The sequence below is a fragment of the Narcine bancroftii genome, chromosome 9 (genome assembly GCF_036971445.1).
Source record: "Narcine bancroftii isolate sNarBan1 chromosome 9, sNarBan1.hap1, whole genome shotgun sequence".
In the NCBI taxonomy this organism is placed as follows: Eukaryota; Metazoa; Chordata; class Chondrichthyes; order Torpediniformes; family Narcinidae; genus Narcine; species Narcine bancroftii.
The window spans coordinates 23,573,803-23,595,071 of NC_091477.1; the positions used below are offsets into that span (position 1 = coordinate 23,573,803).

The window sequence follows — 21,269 nt, forward strand, 5'->3', positions numbered from 1 at the left end:
TATGCCAAAAGCTCTCTTCCACTTCCAGGAAATTATGTATCTGTATTCCCAGATCCCTCCATTCTACTGCATTCCTTATTGTCCTACTATTTACTGTGTATGTCCTTTCTTGGTTCGTTCTTCCAAAATGCAACACCTCACACTTTGGAGGTATTGTGGACAACAAAGATGATTTTCAATCAGTGTCATCTGCAAACTTGCTGATCCAATTTATTACATTTTCATCCAGATCATCGACGTAGATGACAAACAACAATGATCCCAGCACTGATCCCTGAGGCACACGGCTAGTCACAGGCCTCCAGTCTCAGAAACAATTATCCACCACTACTCTCTGGCTTCATCCACCACTACACTCTGGTTCAGCCATTGTTGGATCCAGTTCACTACTTCACCTGACTGAACCTTCCTGACTAACCTCCCATATGGGACCTTGTCAAAGGCCTTATAAAGGTCCATGTGGACACCATCAACAATTTTTCCTTCATCAACTTTCCTAGTAACCTTGAAAATTGGTTAAACATGACTCACCACGCACAAAGCCATGTTGACTATCCCTAATCATTTTATGGCTATCCAAATAATTGTATATCCAATCTCTTAGAATAGTTTCCAACAATTTACCCACTACTGACATCAGGGTCACAGGCTCCCGGGGTTACTTTTGGAACCTTTTTTAAACAATGGAACAGTGTGAGCTACCCTCTAATCCTCTGGCACCACACCCATGGTAAGGACATTTTAAATATTTCTGACGGAGCCCCTGCAATTTCTACACTAGCCTCCCTCAAGGTCTGAGAAAATATCTTGACAAGCATTTCCTCCTCTTTAATCTGCATAGGTTCCATGACCTCACACTTTGTTTTCCATGACTTCCCATGACTCTGTGCCCATTTCCTGAGTGAATACTGATGAAAAAAAAAATTAAGATCTCCCTTTCTCTTTGGCTCCATGCAAAGCTTACCATTCCGATCTTCAAGAGAATCAATTTTGTCTCTTACTATCCTTTTGCGCTTAATATACTTGTAGAAACCCTTAGGATTTTATTTTTCTTTAATTTATTTTGCAGCTGATCTGACTGCCTTATTAATGTTTATTGATGCTTAACTGCATGAATGGAGATTTTGCCTTTTGTACACTGGTTTTCTTGAGAACCAAATCCTCTTTCGTGTCCATTGTCTTATCTATAAGCAATTCTGGCCAGTTTACAATGGTCAATTAATTTTTCTTCCCTTGAAAGCTGCATCGCTAAATGTAACATGCTCACTCAGAAAGATTCCATTCAATTGGATTGATAACCGGTTTAGGTCATAGACAGTTATTTTGTGCTGATATTTTTTTTCCTTTAAATTGTTTTTTGAATTGTTTTGTGTTGTGTTTCTGTTTTGAATTTTTAATTTCTCTCAGGCAGTTATCCAATAGCAATTCTTAATTGATAACATGCCAAGTAAGTATAATGACCTACAAGAAATATTTACTGATGGTAATATTATCTTCAGATCAGGAAATTATTCTTATCTTTCACCTATATGTAACAATTTGATTTTGAGGGACATGGCCTAAGTTCAACCGAGCAGTAAATGCTTGATTAAATTGGTGAAGATAAACCAAAAATGCAAATTATGATTAGTAAAACAACCAAATCTCTTCACGATTTTCCTTCCTGGCAGAAGTCTGTAATTATCAGTGTTTCCATTTTAGAGGTATAAACAAAGAACTGATATAGGAGAGCCTGTATGTTTATCATGTGCCAGTATATCAGCTCCTCCATGGGGTATTCAGGGTGTCTCAATACCAGGTGTTAAACTCTGTAAATGTGAACATACTTGTGTAAGACTCACTTAAAAGGGGTAGATGAATCATGGAGTGTGAAAGACATAGGAACTACAAACTGATGAATTTCACTACATTCCTGTTATTATGATGAATACTAGATCAAATTCTGAATTGTTGCTCATCAGCTCATCTAAGAGATGTTCCATGGTGTTTGTTAAATGTAGTGTTCCAGAAATCTGTCCAAAATATCTAAAATGCTTGTTGATGTTCTAACATCAAAATCATTATAATATTATTTCATTTGGAAGTTCCTGATCTTTATTTTATTTATCCCATCTCCACTTTATACCACTGTTGCCAATGGATCAGTTTCAACCAATTCTTCCTCCTTTGCCCCATTGGCCTAGTAATTCTCCAGCACAGGTTTTCATTCATTGAAGAGCCATTGGTCAGTTGGAATTTGATGGGACATCACCGCATTTCTGTTTCAACTGCACAAGGACTAGATCTCAGACTTGTAGGTAGACTCACACAAAAAAGGCTTTTCCTCTGCAGTGTTTCATCCTGGCCAAGAGAAAGATCATATACTGGTCAGCAACTAATTGCAGGCAAGACAATCAGTATCTGTGGGGAGAAAATAATGTGGTCACGGAGAGGACTATCAGAAGAGGAGGTGCAGAGAAGATGAGAATGGGCAGGGAAAACCAGTAGGGTAGTGTTGGGTAGAAGATCAAGTAGTGGGGAGGAGATCAATGGGTTGCCTGGAAATTTAGGAAAGTTCAGGGAGAAGTTAGAAGATTGGGGTTTTTCAGAGGAGGACATCGGTAGGAGTCAGAAATATAAGGATTACTTGGGGACTAAGCAAGGAGAGGATGAGTTGAGCCGGACTAAGGCCAATGGTGAAGATAAAACAGAAATGCACTTTATGATTGGTGTAACCACAAAGATTCTTTGGTAGCATTCCTGGCGGAAGTCCAGGTAGGAACTAGCCCTCTATGTAATGCTGGTGTTCACTTAACCCTCCAGTGAAAATCGGAGAGTAGAAAATCAAGCACCCAACCCCAATTGCTCACTGATTGACATCTCTAGTCCATGATTATGTGCCTCACGTACATTGGAATATCTGCACAGCATTGATGGAAATATACTTTGTGCAGAATTGAATTCAGTGATTCAAATAAGATTCCATCTCCCACCTGGTTTAAATGTTTATTTTGTGTAATATTTCTTTCCTCATTGCAATTTTCATCTTTCCTAAGTATATTAATGTCAGCATTAAAATACTTTATTAGTTGTCAAAAGTGTTTGGCACATAATAAGTTTGTGAAAAGCACAATTACTTTTGCATATTGATTCTTAGATATATGTTTGTATGCAACACACTAAAACAAATAACTGTCCCTGGTCAGTCCATGTATCCTAATATTTATTGTCATGTTTCAACATTATAGTTTATTTGCTGTTGTAGATTACTTTGCAAGTAATTTATACTAATCCCTCATATTGTATTTTGGAGGTATTTTTAATATTTGCTGAGTTCTCAGTTCCTTGAATTTAAATTTTTATCTTAATTGTTTTTATACTTTGACCTTCATTCTTATCCTTTATTTTCTTGCCCAAGAATTGCCCCCACCTATTATTTTCACTAATATTTCTGCAACACACCTGTTGCGTGTGTTTAAAGTCCTACATTGTTAATCCTTTTCATTTGTACTTTGATCTAGGGGCTGTTCAAGCAAGAAATTCCTTCCCCCATAATCATAAATTTAAACCATTCCTTTGCAAGCTGCCCTTTCAATCATGATCTGTTGACTTATTTGTTGTTTCCTTGTCTGTTTCTTCCCATGCCTATTAGCATAAATCTTGAGGAGATCACCATCCTCAAATTTAACACTTCACTCCAGATCTTGCACCACCCCCCACCACCCCCCCCCCCCGCCACCATATCTCCACTGCCTTTCATCTTATATTAAGTATGTTAAAAAAAAATTAAACAAATATGAGCAGGTATAGGCCATTAGTCTTGTATTAATTCACTCCTTTTGTTACAGTGGCAATCTGAGAAGAAGGTTTCCATCATGTTCTGAGTTATTTCTTCTTGTCGAAATCCCTGATTTACTGACTCTTAACATTACATCTCCCATTGTTCATCTTTCAGATGCAGAAGTTTCAGTATGTCAGCCACACCACAACCACACAGCAGTTGACTGACTTGCAAAGTTTAAGGTTAAATTTCAAACCAAGTTTGAAGCTGCAGCACTAATTAATTATTGTTGAAGTGATCTTATGTCTTTAAATCAAAGGCAACCGAGGCGGCATTGTTAGCGCAATTTAGTTACAGTGCCAGTGACTGGAGTTTGAATCCAACGTTTCTTTAAGGATTTTAAGGAGTACGTGCTCCCTGTGTCTATGTGGGTTTCCTCCCACTATTTAAAAACATACTGGGATTGTAGGTCAATTGGGTGGAATTGGGCAGAATGGGCTCATGGGCCAAATGGCCCTGTTACTGTGTTGAATGCCTAAATTTCATTTAAACATTATATAAAAAAATTAAAATGTAAAAATATAAGAATAGTTGATCAAGTCTTCATTGCGCTGAAAGCTTGGGTGATCAGTAACATTTCACAGAATCTTACTGGCAAGAGCCGCATTTTATTCCAATTACTTATCAACTTTGAGAAGGCAGAACTAAGCAGCCTTATTAACTACAGTTGTCCTTGACACATCTCCTATTGTCCTATTAGGTAAAGAAATTTTAAAGAATGGTAATGTGATCCGAAGTGGATAATGTGTGAGTCTCCATTTGTTTATGCTCTAGTGTGCATTTATTGCTCATCCTCGCTGACCAGAGTGCAGGTTAAGCCATTTGAAAGGACATCGCTGTGGCTCTGGAGTCAGACACGTGTCATAGGAGCAGCACCGTGCACAGCTGCCTCATAGCTCTTGGTTTCATTCCTGAACTTGGGCACTGTCAGCATGTTCTCCTTGCCCCAGTGTGGGTTTCCCTGGGGTGTCTCAATTTAATCCACATTCCAAAAAGAAGTTGGTTTGTAGATTGATGATGAGTGTAAATTAATCATCTCTTCCAACCCCCCCCCCCGTGGGAAGCAGGGACCTATTTCTTTGTATCGTTCCTCACAAATGGGGCAAAGGGATTGATGACTTTGTTCTGGGACCATGGATCCAGTGGGCTGGATGGTCTTCTATTTCATAAATTCATTCAATCTTCTGACCCGATGAGGTGAGAACACTGTTCGCCTCCCCTGAAATGCATTTGTGAAGCAGTTGGGCATTTACGATAATCAGGATGTTTTGTGGACATCATTATTAAGACACATTTAAATGCTTATCAACATCTTATATTCTATAAATATATAAAACGGAAGAGGGTGGCCAGAGTTAACATAGGACCCTTGGAGGATGAGAAAGGAAAACTGGTAGCAAAAAAGGAGGAAATGGCCGAGGCATTGAACAAATATTTTATGTCAGTCTTCACGGTGGAAGACACATCCAACATGCCCAAGTGCAGAGTTAAGGATGCGAATGTTGGGGAAGGCCTTGATAAAATAGATGTTACTAAGAAACTAGTGATGGAGAAACTAATGGGACTAAAGCCAGACAAATCACCTGGTCTTGATGATATGCATCCAAGGGTTCTGAAGGAAATGGCAGAAGTTATAGTTGATGCATTGGTGGTCATATACCAAAATTCCTTGGATTCTGGGCAGGTCCCGGCAGACTGAAAGACAGCAAATGTCACACCACTTTTTAAGAAAGGATGTAGGCAGAAGACTGGAAATTATCGGCCAATTAGCTTGACGTCTGTAGTTGGAAAAATGCTTGAAGCCGTCATTAAAGATGAAATAGTGAAACTTTTGGAACATAATGGTTCATTCAGGCAGTCACAGCATGGTTTTAGAAAGAGAAGATCTTGTTTGACAAACTTGTTAGGATTCTTTGAGGATATAATGGGTGCGGTGGATAGAGGGGAACATGCTGATGTTGTATATTTGGATTTCCAGAAAGTGTTTGATAGGGTGCCGCACAAGAGACTTATCAGTAAGTTACAGGAAATTGGAGTCCGGGGACGTAGATTGGCATGGATCGAAAATTGGTTGTCTGACAGGAGGCAGAGAGTCGGGATAAGTGGGAGTTTTTCAGGTTGGCAGAGAGTGGTAAGTGGGGTGCCGCAGGGGTCGGTGCTAGGCCCACAACTGTTCATCATTTACACTGATGACTCGGAGGAGGGGACAAAATGTGGTGTAGCCAAGTTTGCAGATGACACCAAATTGAGTGGAAGAGCAAATTGTAATGAGGATGTGGAGAGTCTGCAGAGAGATATAGTTAAGCTGGATGAGTGGGCAAAGATCTGGCAGATGGAGTACAATGTTAGTAAGTGTGAGGTTATCCACTTTGGCAAGAAAAATAAAAGAGCTGAATATTACTTAAAGGGTGAAAAACTACAGCATGCTGTTGTTCAGAGGGACTTGGGAGTGCTTGTGCATGAATCGCAAAAAGTTAGGTTGCAGGTGCAGCAGGTTATTAAGAAGGCAAATGGAATGTTGGCGTTCATCGCTAGAGGAATTGAATTCAGAAGTAGGGAGGTAATGTTGCAACTGTATAAGGTACTGGTGAGACCGCACCTGGAGTACTGTGTCCAGTTCTGGTCTCCATTTTTAAGGAAGGATATACTGGCTTTGGAGACGGTCCAGAGGAGGTTTACTAGGTTGATCCCTGGGATAAAGAGGTTGACTTATAATGAAAGATTAAATCGTCTAGGATTGAATTCGCTCGAGTTCAGAAGAATGAGAGGAGATCTTATAGAAACATATAGGATTATGAAGGGTATGGATAGGATAGATGTATGAAGGTTTTTTGAGCTGGACGGGGAAACTAAAACGAGAGGACACAGTCTCAAGATTCGGGGGAGTAGATTTAGGACAGAGATGAGGAAAAATAGTTTTTCCCCAGAGAGTAGTGAATGTTTAGAATTCTCTAACCAGGCAAGTGGTTGAGGCTGCCTCATTAAACATATTTAAAATTCGGTCAGATAAATTTTTACATGATAGAGGAATTAGGGTATATGGGGAGAAGGCAAGTAGGTGGAGTTAGGTCATAAATTAGATCAGCCATGATCGTATTGAATGGCGGAGCAGGCTCGATGGGCCATTTTGGGCCTACTCCTGTTCCTACCTCCTATGTTCCTATCTTATTTCTTTAAATTTCAGATGAATAACAGAATTTATTGGTAAATTTAGGTCTGCACGTTTTTAGTCTGTGTCCACAGCACACAGGTGATGGAAAGAGTGAAGTGTCCCTCTCATCTGAGGGACACTTGAAATGAGCTAGCAAGAAGTTCAAAAGGTGTGATAAATTATGAAAATATATCTGTTAACTTTATGAATATCCATTTGCAATGACTACTGATATATTTTTGCTTTGTGCCATTAACATACGTATTACATTCTAACAGACATTGTAGATGAATGTGAAGAAACTGCATGTCAATCTAACCTAAAACCTTGAAACTCGTACATGCGATTTCAGGGAGGCACAATTAGTGAGGCAGTTAACGCAACATCATTACAGTGCCAGTAATTGTAACCAGGGTTCGAATCCCGTGCCATCTGTACGGTGTTTATACATTCTCCCCACGTCTGTATGGGTTTTCCCCAGGGACTCTGGTTTCCTCCAACCATTCAAAATGTACCAAGCATTGTATGTTAATTGGGTGTAATAGGGCAGCATGGGCTCATGGGCCGAAATGGCCTGTTACCATGCAGTTTTATCTGCACAAACCATGTTTACTGTTCATTTTTAACTTAGATTAGAATAAAGAACGAACCCAGCAATTAATTGCTGACAAACAGACAAGTTAGGGTTGCAGCTATCATACTGATATTTTTCAGATTGATGTGCCTGCCTGGATTTTCAACCCAGCTCTTATTTGTTAAAGAAGGGTTTGATTATTGCAGACTTTCAAAAGTCATCCAGAGTAAGGGTACTGTGCTATCTCTGTCTGAATAAGTATCTGTGTCCTAATTGACTCTAAATTCTGCACTTGTTTAGTTCACCAAATAAGGATGAAATTAATTTTCTAGGTAGGTCCATTTTTTGATATTTTATCATATGATTTTGAACATCTAGGCACATTATATTAATTGCACTCTTTTGTTGACTGGCTGCATTATTTATTTCAAAACCAGTTTTATTCATCTTCTAACAAATCTATATTAACATCCATTAACAGATTCATTTTGAGGTGAATTTTAATTTTGACCAAGATAATGATCTCCAGGATTTACTCCATTGCTAATATTAGACAGATGTACTGGTTGTTAACAACTTTATTAATAAGTTGTAACACTTACAATTCTTCAATTCTCTGATGTCAATTCCTTGTTTGAGAACTCCTGGAAGAAATTGTGGTGTTTCTGCCTATTCTTCTGACCAACATGGAGTACATCTGATGAGTAGAAATTCTGCCTGGCCCACAGGAAAAAGAATCTCAGGGTTAGATGTGATGTCATGTATATACTCTTGACATTCAACCTGAACTTTGATTTCTGAGCTTTGACATCCCATCCAGAGTTGATATTTCTGTCTTCTGTATGTCAAAATTTATGTAAATTTGTATCCTATCTTTATTCTATTAATGTTCAACCTCCTCCACTTAGTTACATTTCAGGTTCCTTTCTCATGATGACAATGCAAAATGCCCATTCATTATATTAATCAGGCTTCTTAGTTCCGTGACAATGACTCCACAGTCATCAACAGAATCGCAGACAGCAATAAGGAAGTATACTGGACCAAGATAGATCAGCTTGTTGGGTGGTGTCACAACAACAACTTTGCATTCAAGGTTAGCAAAACTCAGGAATTGATTGTGAACTTCAGGAGAATTAGGGGAACACAAACTACTGTAGCTCTCATCGAGGGGTCAAAAGTGAAAAGGTCTAAAAAAAATTCCTGTGAATCAGGATCTCTGAAGATGTATCCTGGGACCTCCATATCAACGTAATCACGAAGAAGGCTCCAAAGTGGCTGTACCTCATGGGGAGTTTGAGAAGATTTGGTGTGCCACCAAAGACACTTGCAAATTTCTACAGGTGTACTGAACAGGAAAAGAGTACAGAGAGTTGTGAATTTAATCATGCCATCATGGGGATCAGTCTTCACTCCATTAAGGACATCTGCAAGAGGCGGTATATTAAGTAACAACCTCTATTATCAAGAACCCTCACCACCCAGGCAATGCCCTCTTTACACTGCCACCATCAGGGGGGAGGTATAGAGGCCTGAAGACAAACACCTAGTGGTACAGAAAGAGCTTCTTCCCCATAGCCATCAGATTTCTGAATGGACAATGAACCAAAGACACTACCTCATATATCCTCTTCTTTTGCACTAATTTATTTAAAAAAAATGTAATTTATAGCAATATTTTCACACGTAATGTCGCCATAAAACAACAAATTTTGTGACATGTTCATGACAATAAATTCTGATTCCTCTTATTCCCAAATTGGAGTCACTATTTTTCACTACAGATGGGTTTTGAAACAGATTTAGTGTTCCTTTCAAAATTAGTCATTGATTACCAGCTCTAAACATCCAATATTGTCATAGCTCACTCCATCATGCATAACTTCTAAAATTCTCATCCATAACATAATTAGGGGAAATGGACAATGATGGACTTCCTGGTGCCAGGCTCTCCCTGAATCTCCTATTACAATAGAAATCTGAAAATCCGCTCTGCTCTGGGATTAGGTCAATCTGGATTTTTGGATTTTGCAGATTCTCAGGCTGCACTTTTAAAATTTAAATTTAAGGAGGAATAAAGAAGAGATGAATAAATAAATTTTGATAGTTTATTCAAATACAGGAAATGCAGCATGCTTCATTTATCTAAACATGCAGTTTTAAAGAAAATTAAAGTCAACAAGCGAGGTTGCTTGTTGCCGCTGTGCATCTGTGGCACTTACGCATGCACGCCCACAAAAGCCCACTAAATTTAAAAAGTTTAGGAATTTTTGAAAAGTCTGGATTCTTGGTGGTCCGGATTTCTGGCATCCAGAATTTTGGACTTTTAATATAATATTTTATAAGCCCAATATTTACAATACCTTTCGTGTTTCATTTTATTCTCTGGTTTTAAGGTGATCTAAGAAGTTCGAAATTTGGATTCCTTTGTTTCCTTCCTTAAAATGTGAAACAATTTTCTGCCTGTAAACTGGTTCCTCTTTGAATTCTTAATTACTACCATGGGTTATCTGCTGATCTTTGCTGTGGTTTACTGAAAGTAGCAAGTGCTCTGCAGTGAATACAGTATGTCTCCCCGAATCTGAAGTTCTAAATACCAAAAAGATACAAAAACTGAATTTTTTTGCAGGTCATAAATTGAAAAAAAAATGTATCACCCAACTTGCCCATGTGAGGCTCTGACGCTTTGTTGATAAACAACAGACCTCGCATGTAATGTACAAAAATATACTATAGTTGCAAATGGCAAAAAAGGTCTTTGGTTCACTGACCAATGGTGAAATAGCTGAATTGTTTTGCATCCAAGTGAGGGCGATGAAGAAGGAGAGCAGAAAAAATGCCTATGGACAACATGGTGAAAATGTGTGATGGGCTTATTGAAGGACTAGAGCACTGTGCATTCATAACTGAACAAGAAATCACATTAGTTATAAAATCAAAGAGAGACTTCTAAGACAACAACCATTGTTAACGGGGCAGATGACATTGGAGAAAACATTTGAAAAAGCCATCAAGGGGAATTTCTAGTGTTTGGTGCTGCATTTATCTTATTTTGTAAGCAGAGATCAAGTTTATTTTTGGTATGTATTAAACATTATTTCATGCTCAAACAGTCTGCCATTGTTTTTTTGTTGTTGTTTAACTGCTGGTACAATTATTTAGCTACCTGAGCTGCTTAAAGCCATTGTTCTGATAACCGAAAAAACCCAATAACCAAAAAATATCTGGTCCCAAGTGTTTTGGATACGGGAAATGTACTGTATCTTCATTGTAATTGTTTCCTGTACTTTTCCACAACTTCGTCAGGCCAAGTTGCTGCCACTTGAGACAATGAATAGGAAAGAAGAGAATAGAGTGTGATGTGAGATACAAGTTTGCAGGTCAGAAAAACAATGAATCTGACCAGAGGCTGATTGTGACAAAAGATCTTTATATTCCTGCAGGGGAAAGTCAGGATAGAGACCGAAAGCTATCGTATACATGCGCGCACACACAGACAAGACACATGCAGTACACCCGCTACTGCACTACGGGTGCTCTGATGCTCGAAGTCCTGGATCGGTTCCAGGCTGCGGGGCGACCCGTCGTGGAGTGGGGTCCAATCTCATAGCCAGGCCACCAGGGAAGAAATTTTAATGCCTGAAGAAGAAGAAGAGCATCTGGAATTTTTGGACAAAAATGATCAGGAACCTTCATTGGTGACTGCAGAAGCAATTGAAGGTAGGCCCAGAACTACAAAAATGGCTTCTCCTTTTAAATCTGTTACTTCACCTGTTTGAATGAGCCCCTCACCTGGACCCGATGTAGTTACTATGTTTGAGGAGTTATAAAAAAAATGAGAATATTATGACTCATGTGACCACTAGTTTCCATAATATAGATGAACAATTTGCTGAAGTAAAAGGAAAAATGATTGATATGTGTGGAGAAATTGCATCCATGAAAGTGGATTTTAACAAGTGCTTGACAGCAGTTGATGAAGTACAGAGAAATTTAAGAAAGATTGAAGATAGAGTGGATCAGATTGAGGACTAATTTACAGGATGGCAAGCTCAAAAGAATGTCTTTTTGCAGAAAATTGACTCACTGGAAAATCAGAGCCGACAAAATAATGTTAAAATAGTTGGACTTCCGGAAGATATTGAAGGATCAGGCACTACAAAATTTTTTTGTAAATGGATTCCAGAAATACTGGGGATTGAATCATTTCCAGATGGTTTGAAATTGGATAGAGCTCATCGAGTATTAAGAAGGAAACGTTTCCCAGGTCAACCTTCGAGAGCAGTTTTAATTGGGTGTTTAAGATATCAGGACCGGGAGATGATTTTATGTCTTGCAGTACAGAAAGCCCTATAAGCTCATAACCCAATAATGGTTCAGGGTAGAAGGGTTTTATTTTATGCAGATTTGTCAGGAAGTTATACAGAGATGTAAGGATTTCAATCTGGCTAAGGCAGTATTGTGGAAGAAGGGATATAAATTTGCATTTAGATACCCAGCTGTATTGAAAGTGTTCTATGGGCAATATCAATCTCAATTTTTTGAGAAGGCTCAGGATGCATTAATTTTTGCTAATTCTTTGCCAGATTTCAAGTTGAGCCACGACTTGTCAATGAAACCTCCGATGAATATAGTCAAGACCAAGAACGGGAACGGGAATGGGATGAAGAAGTTGGAAACTGCGCAATTGGTTGACATGAAGGAGGATACTCAAACTCAATCTAGACCATAACATGACTGAGTGAATTCTTTTTGGAGGTCTGGTCAGAAATCTTGCTGATTTTGATGTCATCTGCCGCTGGTGATATTGACCACACCCAGTCAATTGAGGGGGCTACTGCTTTTGCAGTTTTTTTTGGAAGGGGGTGGGTTTGTTGAATTAATTTGGTTGGGGTGGATTTTTTCTTATATATAGAGTTTTTTGCAGTGTTTGTTTTTTTTTGTATTTTTAAGTTTAGTTAAAACCTATTAGTAGGTTTAGGGGATAATTTTTTTTAGGAGCTTTAGTGTAAAGGTTAGCTGTGTTGGGTGCTACTCTAAAGGGAATAATGAATAATTTGAATTTTGCGACATTTAATGTTAAAGGGCTTAATCATCCGATAAAACTGAAACGAATACTGAATTATGTTAAGAAGATGAAGGTGGACATTGTGTTTCTACAGGAGACTCATTTGACTGAGAAAAAACATTTGAAGTTGAAACGAGATTGGGTTGGTCATGTGATTGCATCATCTTTTAGCTCTAAAGCTATAGGAGTAGCAATTTTGATATGCAAAAAAGTGCCTTTTATTTTGGAGTCTTTCTGCCTGTGTTGGTAGAGTGTTGAAGGTTAATTAAAATATTTTCAGAAGCTTGAACCTTGATGAATGTGTATGCACCAAATGAAGATGCAGAATTTGTTACGGACATATTTTTGAATTTGAATCAATCGAATGAGAATATTTTGGTAGGAGGGGATTTTAATTGTTGTTTGGATCCATTGTTGGATAAATCTCCAAAAACTGTGAAGAGAACTAAAATGGCTAAAAGAATAACTGAGTTGATGAGAGAATTAAATTTGGTGGAAATATGGAGGTGGTTGAACCCGAATGAAAAAGATTTTTCATTTTACTCTGCCCGATGTGATACGTTTTCAAGAATTGATTTATTTATGGTATCGCCACAATTGCAAGGTAGAATTACTTCCTGCTGAATATAAGAGTAGGATTTTGTCAGACCATTCATTATTGTTAGTTTCTTGGGCTGGCTCCGAGGTGGCAGAAACTACTTATCGTTGGAGATTTAATGAAATGTTGTTAAGCTAACCTTTATTTCAAGGGAAAGTGACATTTGACCTGACTTTTGACCTGGTTATATGGTCTGATCAGGTGACTCTCAAGGAGCAAGCACATGGAGTATCCTTTGCTCAGAGTAGTTTCCTGTTTGACCTGTTTTATAACCCTCCAGAAAACATGAAGCAACAGCAGCTTTGGATACACTTACCACTAAGTGACAGGATGCAACCCAATTACAAGTGTTTCACGTGACTTTTCCTCCCTTCAACTTTCCATCCCACCAATCATTCAACAGCTTTCCTTCACTCCAGCCTTGTATATCTTCTGATTCACTTTACTTAAATATGAGAATTAAAAATATTTTATTTGAATATTAAGATTCATCTTTTTATTTTTTTTTAATGATGGTTTTATTTTCTTGCTTTCTAGTTCTAGTCTTCTTCCAAAGTGCAAGTTAAAGATTGAACAGCCTGTGGTTTTACCTTTCCAAGCTTTAGCTGTTACACCATTTTATTTCTCTAAGTTGATAAGGTCATGTGAAGGGTCCATGAGGATCCATATTTAACAAATTCATGTATCTGGTAGTTTTGTCTTTGTTTAAAAATTTAGAATAGTTTTATTTTTAAAGTTAAACTTTAGATAACCATTAGAGCATTGACTGTCTGGAATACATGGACTTTACATGGTTGGTCAGTGCAGTTAATTAGATCACTTGGGATTCAGGGTGAGCTAGCCAATTGGATATGAAACTGGCTTGGTGGCAGGGGAAAGAGGGTGGTGTTGGAGGATTGTTTTTCAATTGGAGGTCTGTGACCTATGGTGAGTTTATAGAGTTTGGTGGGATATCTATTTTTATTCATCAATTCTATTAATGTTGGATGAGAATGTAGGGCTTGTGGATGACACTAACACTGAGCAATGTGAACAGTGAAGAAGGTTATCAAAGACTACAATGGGAATTTTGATCAACTGGGTCAGTGAGCTGACAAATGAATTCAGATAATTGTGAGGTGCATTTTAATCAATGAAACCAAATCAGTGCATACACAGTAAATGGTGGGATTCTGGAAAGCATTGTAAATACAGGACAAGTATTATTAGTGATTAAAATAAATAAATAAAGATTGTTTTCTACAAATGAAATTCTCAGATATTTAATCAAATTTCATAGGGCCCAAGTGCACAGTCACCCTATAATAGAATGTGCTGGTACTATATATTAATTGGTACCATATAACTGTTGGAGCTGAAGAGTGTGTTGCTCCCATGATAGATTCCCTATTCAAGTAAGGGGTGCTGACGCAGACATAAGTCCATGTAAAGCCCCCTAATCTACCTACCTATGGTTTTTTAATATTTTAATTTTTCCAAGACTCATGGAGAACATTATTACATACATCGTATATATAGAGTTTTAAAATTTCAGAATCTCATATGATTATTCAAATCTCACCCCCTCCTCCCAACTGTTTTACCCCTGTTTTGCCTATAAAAAAAGGGGGGGGGGGTGGTTGAGCATGTCTTCATTAATTAGTCCATATCTTGATCATCAGGAATTCATAGTTAGGTTAATAGCAAACTATATAATTTAAACCTTTTTGGAGAAGTTAATTATATCCTTAACCAGTATGATTCAAATAAGGTTGCCATATTTTAACAAACATGTCATATTTCTTTCTAAAATTATAAGATATCTTTTCCAGGGTGGGGGGGGGGGTGAGGGTGATAAGTAGGGTGAAGTTGGACTTCCATGTAACAGCTGTACATCTCCTCGCTACTGATAGTGCAATCCCCATAAACTGTATTTGATATTTTGATAGTTTTGTTCCAATAGCCATAAGATTGCTCAATAAATACAGTTCTGGTTCCAATGAAAAATCCACCTCTATAAGTTTTGTCAAAATTTCTGCCTAGTCTATGTATCTTGAAACCAGGCAGAAAGAATGAGTGGCATTTTGTGCAAGACCAAAGGGTCATTAATGTCATAGCCATTCCGATTGCGCCCCCTGGTGCCTCACGTCTTTACTTGTTGAAGCTAACACGTTTTCAGTAATTGATCTATGTTTAGCACATTCAACATAATTAAAATAAAAGGATTTTGTTTTCCAAATATGTACACGATTAAAAAATCCAGAGCACATTGGTAATATTATATCAAAGCTTAGCATCAACAAACCCAACCCAAAGGAGAGGGGAAAAAAAGGAAAGAAAGAAAAGTTGAAATTATAAATTATTTTCAGGTTAAAAATTTATTTTTATAAAAAAGGTTTACAATTCTCTTTCCTTCTCTTCTTCAATAATTTATCAATATTTATATTATTCACAGTTGAACAAAACAGTTATCTATTATCAAGATCAAACAAAAGAGAATTAAGAAAAAAAATTAAATCCCAAACAAAAGGAGAAAAAAACCTTATAAATCAAAACCTTAGCTTTCTTCTCTTAACTTACATTATTCTCTTTTACTTACAAGATTCAGCAATATATAGGCATGTTTGCCCCAGGGTGTACTGAAATTTCCCTACAATCTATGCTACAGTAGGTAAATGTGAATTGGACGAATGCCAATTATCTGAACATTCCTCTTTGATCCAGTATGTAGATCAAAACCTGATAGCCTCCACCACTGGATCCCATTGGCAAGTGGAGGGCACAGGATGTCCCTGGAAAAGTTGCAGTTCTGCCAAGAAACTGTGCAGTACTTGGGATTCCAGCTCAGTAAGGGTGTGCGGTGACTGGGGAGGGAGTGGATCCAAGCGCAACAACACATCCCAGACCCTAAGACAAAGAAGGATGTTCAATCTTTCCTGGGCATAATCAGGTACTGACCACAATGGATTCCTGAATACCAGGAAAAAATGTAGTATTGCATTCCACTTCATTGAAAAAAGAACCCTCCATTTTAGAATGGACAGCCAAGAGGGAGCGGGCCTTCCAAGATCTGAAACAGGTAATAATTACAACACCTGTGCTAAGACTACCTTGCTATTGTATGTGAATGAATCACAAAGGTTTGCCAGGGGAATCCTTTGCCAATAACATGGATGGAGGAGAAGACCAGTGACCTACTTACTATTCAGCATCTGTGCCAACTGTTGTCAAGGGAACGCCAGCCTTGTGGTTCTGGTGGAAAAATTAATTCCTATTGTACTGGATTACCCATGTACTGTGAGAGTACCCAATGCTGTGATGCTACTACTGAATTCAGGGGTTATGCAACATTTTACCATGATCAGAAAGACAGGCTATGAGGTCATTCTTCTCTTTTGATCCAAATTATATGTATAAGAGATCACAGTCATAAATTCAGTGACTTATGTTCCCTCATCATTTGCTCAGTAGGCTGAGAATGACTATGAATGTCTGCTCACAGAAGAAGCCACTAATTCTTCCTGATCAGATTTACAAAATTAGCCTATTGATAGCCCTGACCTGATTCTCTTTGGGGACAATTCTTTGCATAAACCCGAAGATGATCTGAACGAGAATAGAAACAATGAAGGATGCCCGTCAGCATTGACAGGGTCTAAATTACATAATCTGCTACAAAAATAAATCTGGAGCTATAGGAGACACTAAATCCTCACTCCCAGTCCCATTCAAGGCCTTCTACACCTGATTTGACCACGATTAAAAGGAAGAACCAATATGCATCTCCATGTCCCCTGATAATCCACTTCCATCAGTATCTGAGGATGATATGTGGGCTACCTGCAGAAGAGTGAATTTAAGGAAACCATCGAGTCTGGATGGAGTACCTGGCTGAGTACTGAGAACCTGGCCAACCAAATGGCTAGCATATTCATGGATACCTTTAACATCTCACTATGACAGGATGTGGTACCCTCCTGTTTCAAACAGGCCTCAACCAATGGGTGCCCAAGAAAAGTGTGTAACCTGCCTAAATGATTAGCGACCAGTAGCACGTACATCCACAATGAAGTGTTTTGAGAGTCTTGTGTTGAAGCATATTAGTTTCTGCCTGAGCAGTGATGTGGATCTGCTGCAAGTTACCCTCCTCAGCAACAGGTTTAAAGAAAACCTTGGAACATCTGGACAGCAAAACTGCATGCATTAGGATGTTTTTTATTGACTACAGCTGCTAATCAGCACACTAAAAGATTTGGGCCTCTGTACCACACTGTGCTCCAGACCCCAATCATTGTGGATTGACAAGAACATCTCCTCCACAATCTCCATCAGCACCAGTGCATCACAGGACTGTGCACTTAGCCCCCAGTTCTACTCATTTTACACCTATGACTGTGTGGTTCAGTATGACAAAAACATCATTTACAAATTTGGTGATGATGCCACCATAGTGGGTTCTATAAAAAAGGGTGATTAATCAGTTTGAGGGAGATTAAACACTTGGCTGAATGTGGGAGTAACAGCAACCTCTCACTTAATGTCACCAAAGCCAAGCAGCTGATTGCTGAATTTAGGGGAAGCCAGAGGTGTATGATCCAGTGATCACTGGGGGATAAGAGGTGGAGAGGTGAGTCACTATCTCAGAAGGACTTTTTCTGGACCCAACATACTTATGTCATCGTGAAGAAAGCACTTCAGCACATCAACTTCCTATGGAGTTTGCGGAGGTTTAGTATGACATCAGACACCTTGGAGAACTTTTGTAGATGTGCTGTTGAAAGTGTGCTGACCAGTTGCATCATGGCCTGGTATGGGGGCAGCAATACGTTTGAGTCCGAAGCTCTTCAAAAAGCAGTGGACGCAGCCCAGTAAATAACAGACACAAACCTCCCCACCATTGAGAAAATCTATGTGGAATGCTGCCTTTGGAGAACAGCCTCCCTGGTGCCAGGGTTTGAGATAACTCAGATTGAGTTGACAACCTTCTCAGCAGGGAGGGTCATCAGCCAGATGTTGCAGTCCATGTAGGGACCAATGACATGGGTAGAAAGGGTGAAGAGATCCTGCTATGGAAGTTCAAGGAGTTAGGCACTAGGTTGAAGGACAGGACGTCCAGGGTTGTGATCTCAGGATTACTACATGTGCCCCATTCCAGTGAGGTTAGAAATAGGAGCTGAAGTTAGATGAACACTGGATAATGCAACTTACATGTGGCTAAAGACATGGTTGAGGAGGGAGGGCTTCAGGCTTCTGAATCATTGGGCTCTCTTCCAGGGAAGTTAGGACCAGTTCCAACAGAACTGGAGGGGCACTAATATTCTTGTGGGAAGGTTTACTAGTGATGCTCCAGGGGAGTTTAAACTCAATTTGCAGGAGGATGGGAACCAGAGTGACAGAGAAGACAGAGGAGTGGAGGAGGGAAAAGATGATGTGAAAATTACATTCAATGTTAGAAGTCAACAGGTTGTACATGGTAGAAATTTTCTTAGGTTTATCTATTTCAATGCAAGGAGTATTGTTGGAAAGGCAAGTGAGCTTAGAGCATGGAATTGCATATGGAATTATGACATTGAGGCCATTAGTGAAATTTGGTTGCAGGAGAGGCAGGACTGGCAGTTCAATGTTCTGGGCTTCTGTTGTTCCAATGCTATGGAAAGTGGGAGGAGTGGCATTGCTTGTCATGGGAAATATTGCAGCTGTGCTCAGGCAGGACAGATCAGAGGGCTTATCTACTGAAGCTATATGGGTGGAGCTGAGGAATGGGAAAAGTATGATCAAACTCAAAGGATTGTGTTATATATAGACTGTTCAAACGATGAGCCCCGGTCGCTATGAATATAGCTGGGATACCCAAACATGCTGAAAATGGAGCACAGAGCTTTGATGACTGTGGTGGTGGAGGTATCTGGTCAGCGGATTGCGAACGGAAAACATGAATACTCATTGATAACGTTTAGAAAGTACACGTTTCCATTGGTGGAAGGAAGGGGCCCCTTGAAATCAATGCTGACCTTCGAAGGGGCGGGAAGCTTTTATCAGGTGCACTTTGTCAGGGCGGTAGAACTGCACTCAGCGTAGACCTGGCATAACCTGGTCATCTCTCTGATGTCTTCAATAGAGAAGGGAAGGTTGCATGCCTTGATGAGGTGGGCCATACAGGTGCTGCCCAGGTGGCAGAGCTCATCGTGAAGTGACCACAACTGGCTGGTGTGTGTGCAGCAGGACAGCTTCCTTGGGATAGGGCATCTGGAGGTTCATTGAGTGTACCTGGCCTATACATTATCTCATAGATATAGGTGGAGAGTTCAATCCTCCACCTCGTAATCTTGTCATTCTTTATTTTGAAACAGATGGTAACCACGTCGAACATGAATGCTACAGATCGCTGATCAGTGAGCGTGGTTTCGTCTGCACGCACTACAAACACGCGCTGTTGTTTTTGTTGCTTCTGGTGTTTTTATAGTTGTTGCTTTTGTCAAATTTTCTGGTGTTTTAGCTACAATATTGTGGTAATTAGTATTTGTAAACCTATATCAATAAATGTTTGAATATGAAGTAGTAATTAAAGGGAAAAAAATAAAAAAAAGGTTTCCGCTCAGTTACTAATAATATTGTAACTAATAATGTAGAAAGATTTTACAAAACAATTTTGTTGTTTGTATTCACATAATCTAAGCAATTTACAACTATAGTTATCACATATTATTAAATTTCTTTACTACTATATAACATTAAATCAAAAAACATTACTAATGTATGGTCTGGTTCAGTATGGGAGGAGGTCCAGGGTTGGGGGGGGGGGGTGGGGTACGTGTGACACCATGAGTTACCACACTGGGTGATACCATCCTAGTGACTCTTCTGATCCTGTTGCTTTGGATAGGCTGTGGCAATGCAATTCATTCTTCAGTGTCATCCTGTTCTTCTCACCAAAACATGCATCGATGTTGTTCAACTTGTGGCCCTTTATCAGAATTAAGAAAGAAGGAAACATATTAGCTCAGAGAGTGGAGAAGGTGAGGGAGTGTGGTGCGTGTATTTCCTTGATAGAGTGACATGATAAGATTAAGCTGCTTTTTCTTTGAAATGTGTTACAATGTTGTATAACATGTGTAATGTTGTATAGTCTGACAACAACAGGAAATGGCCAGTTGTTATACAAATTAAAATAAATAAGAAGTTATTGAAGTTGGAGAACTTCATATTGAGTCCTTATAGCTGCCACACTGTCCAGATGGATGATAAGGTTTTGTTCCTTGAGTTTTGTTGAAGTATATTTAAGACATATACAAATCAATTAAATTCCCAGAAATAAAATCAAGTGTATCTTTATGAAACAGAGCCACCTAGTGCCTAGTGGGTAGAAGTAAAAGCATAACATGAGTGAATTCAAAAGCTGAACTACTGGAAGAATTCAACGGGTATTGGTGGCAACATTTGTGGAGACAAAAGGATGGTTAACGTTTTGGGCCAAGAGCCTGCAATTCTTTGGGCAAAATTGTCTTTGACCTTGTTGCATGAATAAAAGCTCTTATGACTGGAGGAAGAACAAATGCTTTTATTAGCTTATAACTATGAGTAGGATTTCACAGTAGTCTTCGGAAGGGTTCTGAGCTTAGGTGGGAAACCAGGGTGATAAGTGAGCAGATGGGGGCGGAGCCAGCATCAGCATAGCACACTACCAGTGAATCCCAGTTCACTGCAGACCCATCTTGCAGTTAGTGTCCAATCACAGGTACAACAGTTAACATTGTTGATACAGTCTTGGAAAGTACTTTACGCGAAACTGTAACATGAAGCCAATTTTATATTGCGGGTATTTTTTTCTCATCAACGCAATAACGAAACGACGTTGAGCAAAATGTTATTCAAGGACTTACTGTATTTTCTAGATGAGGAGAGCTGAGTGACTGGACTATCTCCACCCAGCCCGCATCTGTGAGAAGGAGCAAGCTTCAAAAGTAGATTTTGTAGCAGGCGTTGTATCCTGAAGCTATGTTCCCTGACAGCATTCCTTTTCCACTGGCTGTACAGAGCTTTCCAACAGTTTTCAATCTTTTTCAGAGATATTCAAAAGTT

At 39.0% G+C, this 21,269-nt stretch overlaps 1 protein-coding gene across 5 annotated transcripts in view; it reads left to right on the top strand.

The window, feature by feature from the left end:
• slc25a48 (solute carrier family 25 member 48) overlaps positions 1-21,269 on the top strand; it is a 146,855-nt gene that overhangs the window by 121,776 nt on the left and 3,810 nt on the right. For 2 of the 5 annotated variants that reach the window (XR_011344800.1, XR_011344798.1), the window contains 2 exons: positions 10,989-11,265; positions 12,132-14,060. The exons of 1 other annotated variant lie outside the window; for it this stretch is intronic. The gene's annotated coding sequence lies outside the window, so the exon portion shown is untranslated. Of the gene's footprint in view, positions 1-10,988; positions 11,266-12,131; positions 14,414-21,269 lie in introns of those variants that run through there. 2 more of the 5 variants (XR_011344803.1, XR_011344802.1) reach the window with 2 other exon arrangements.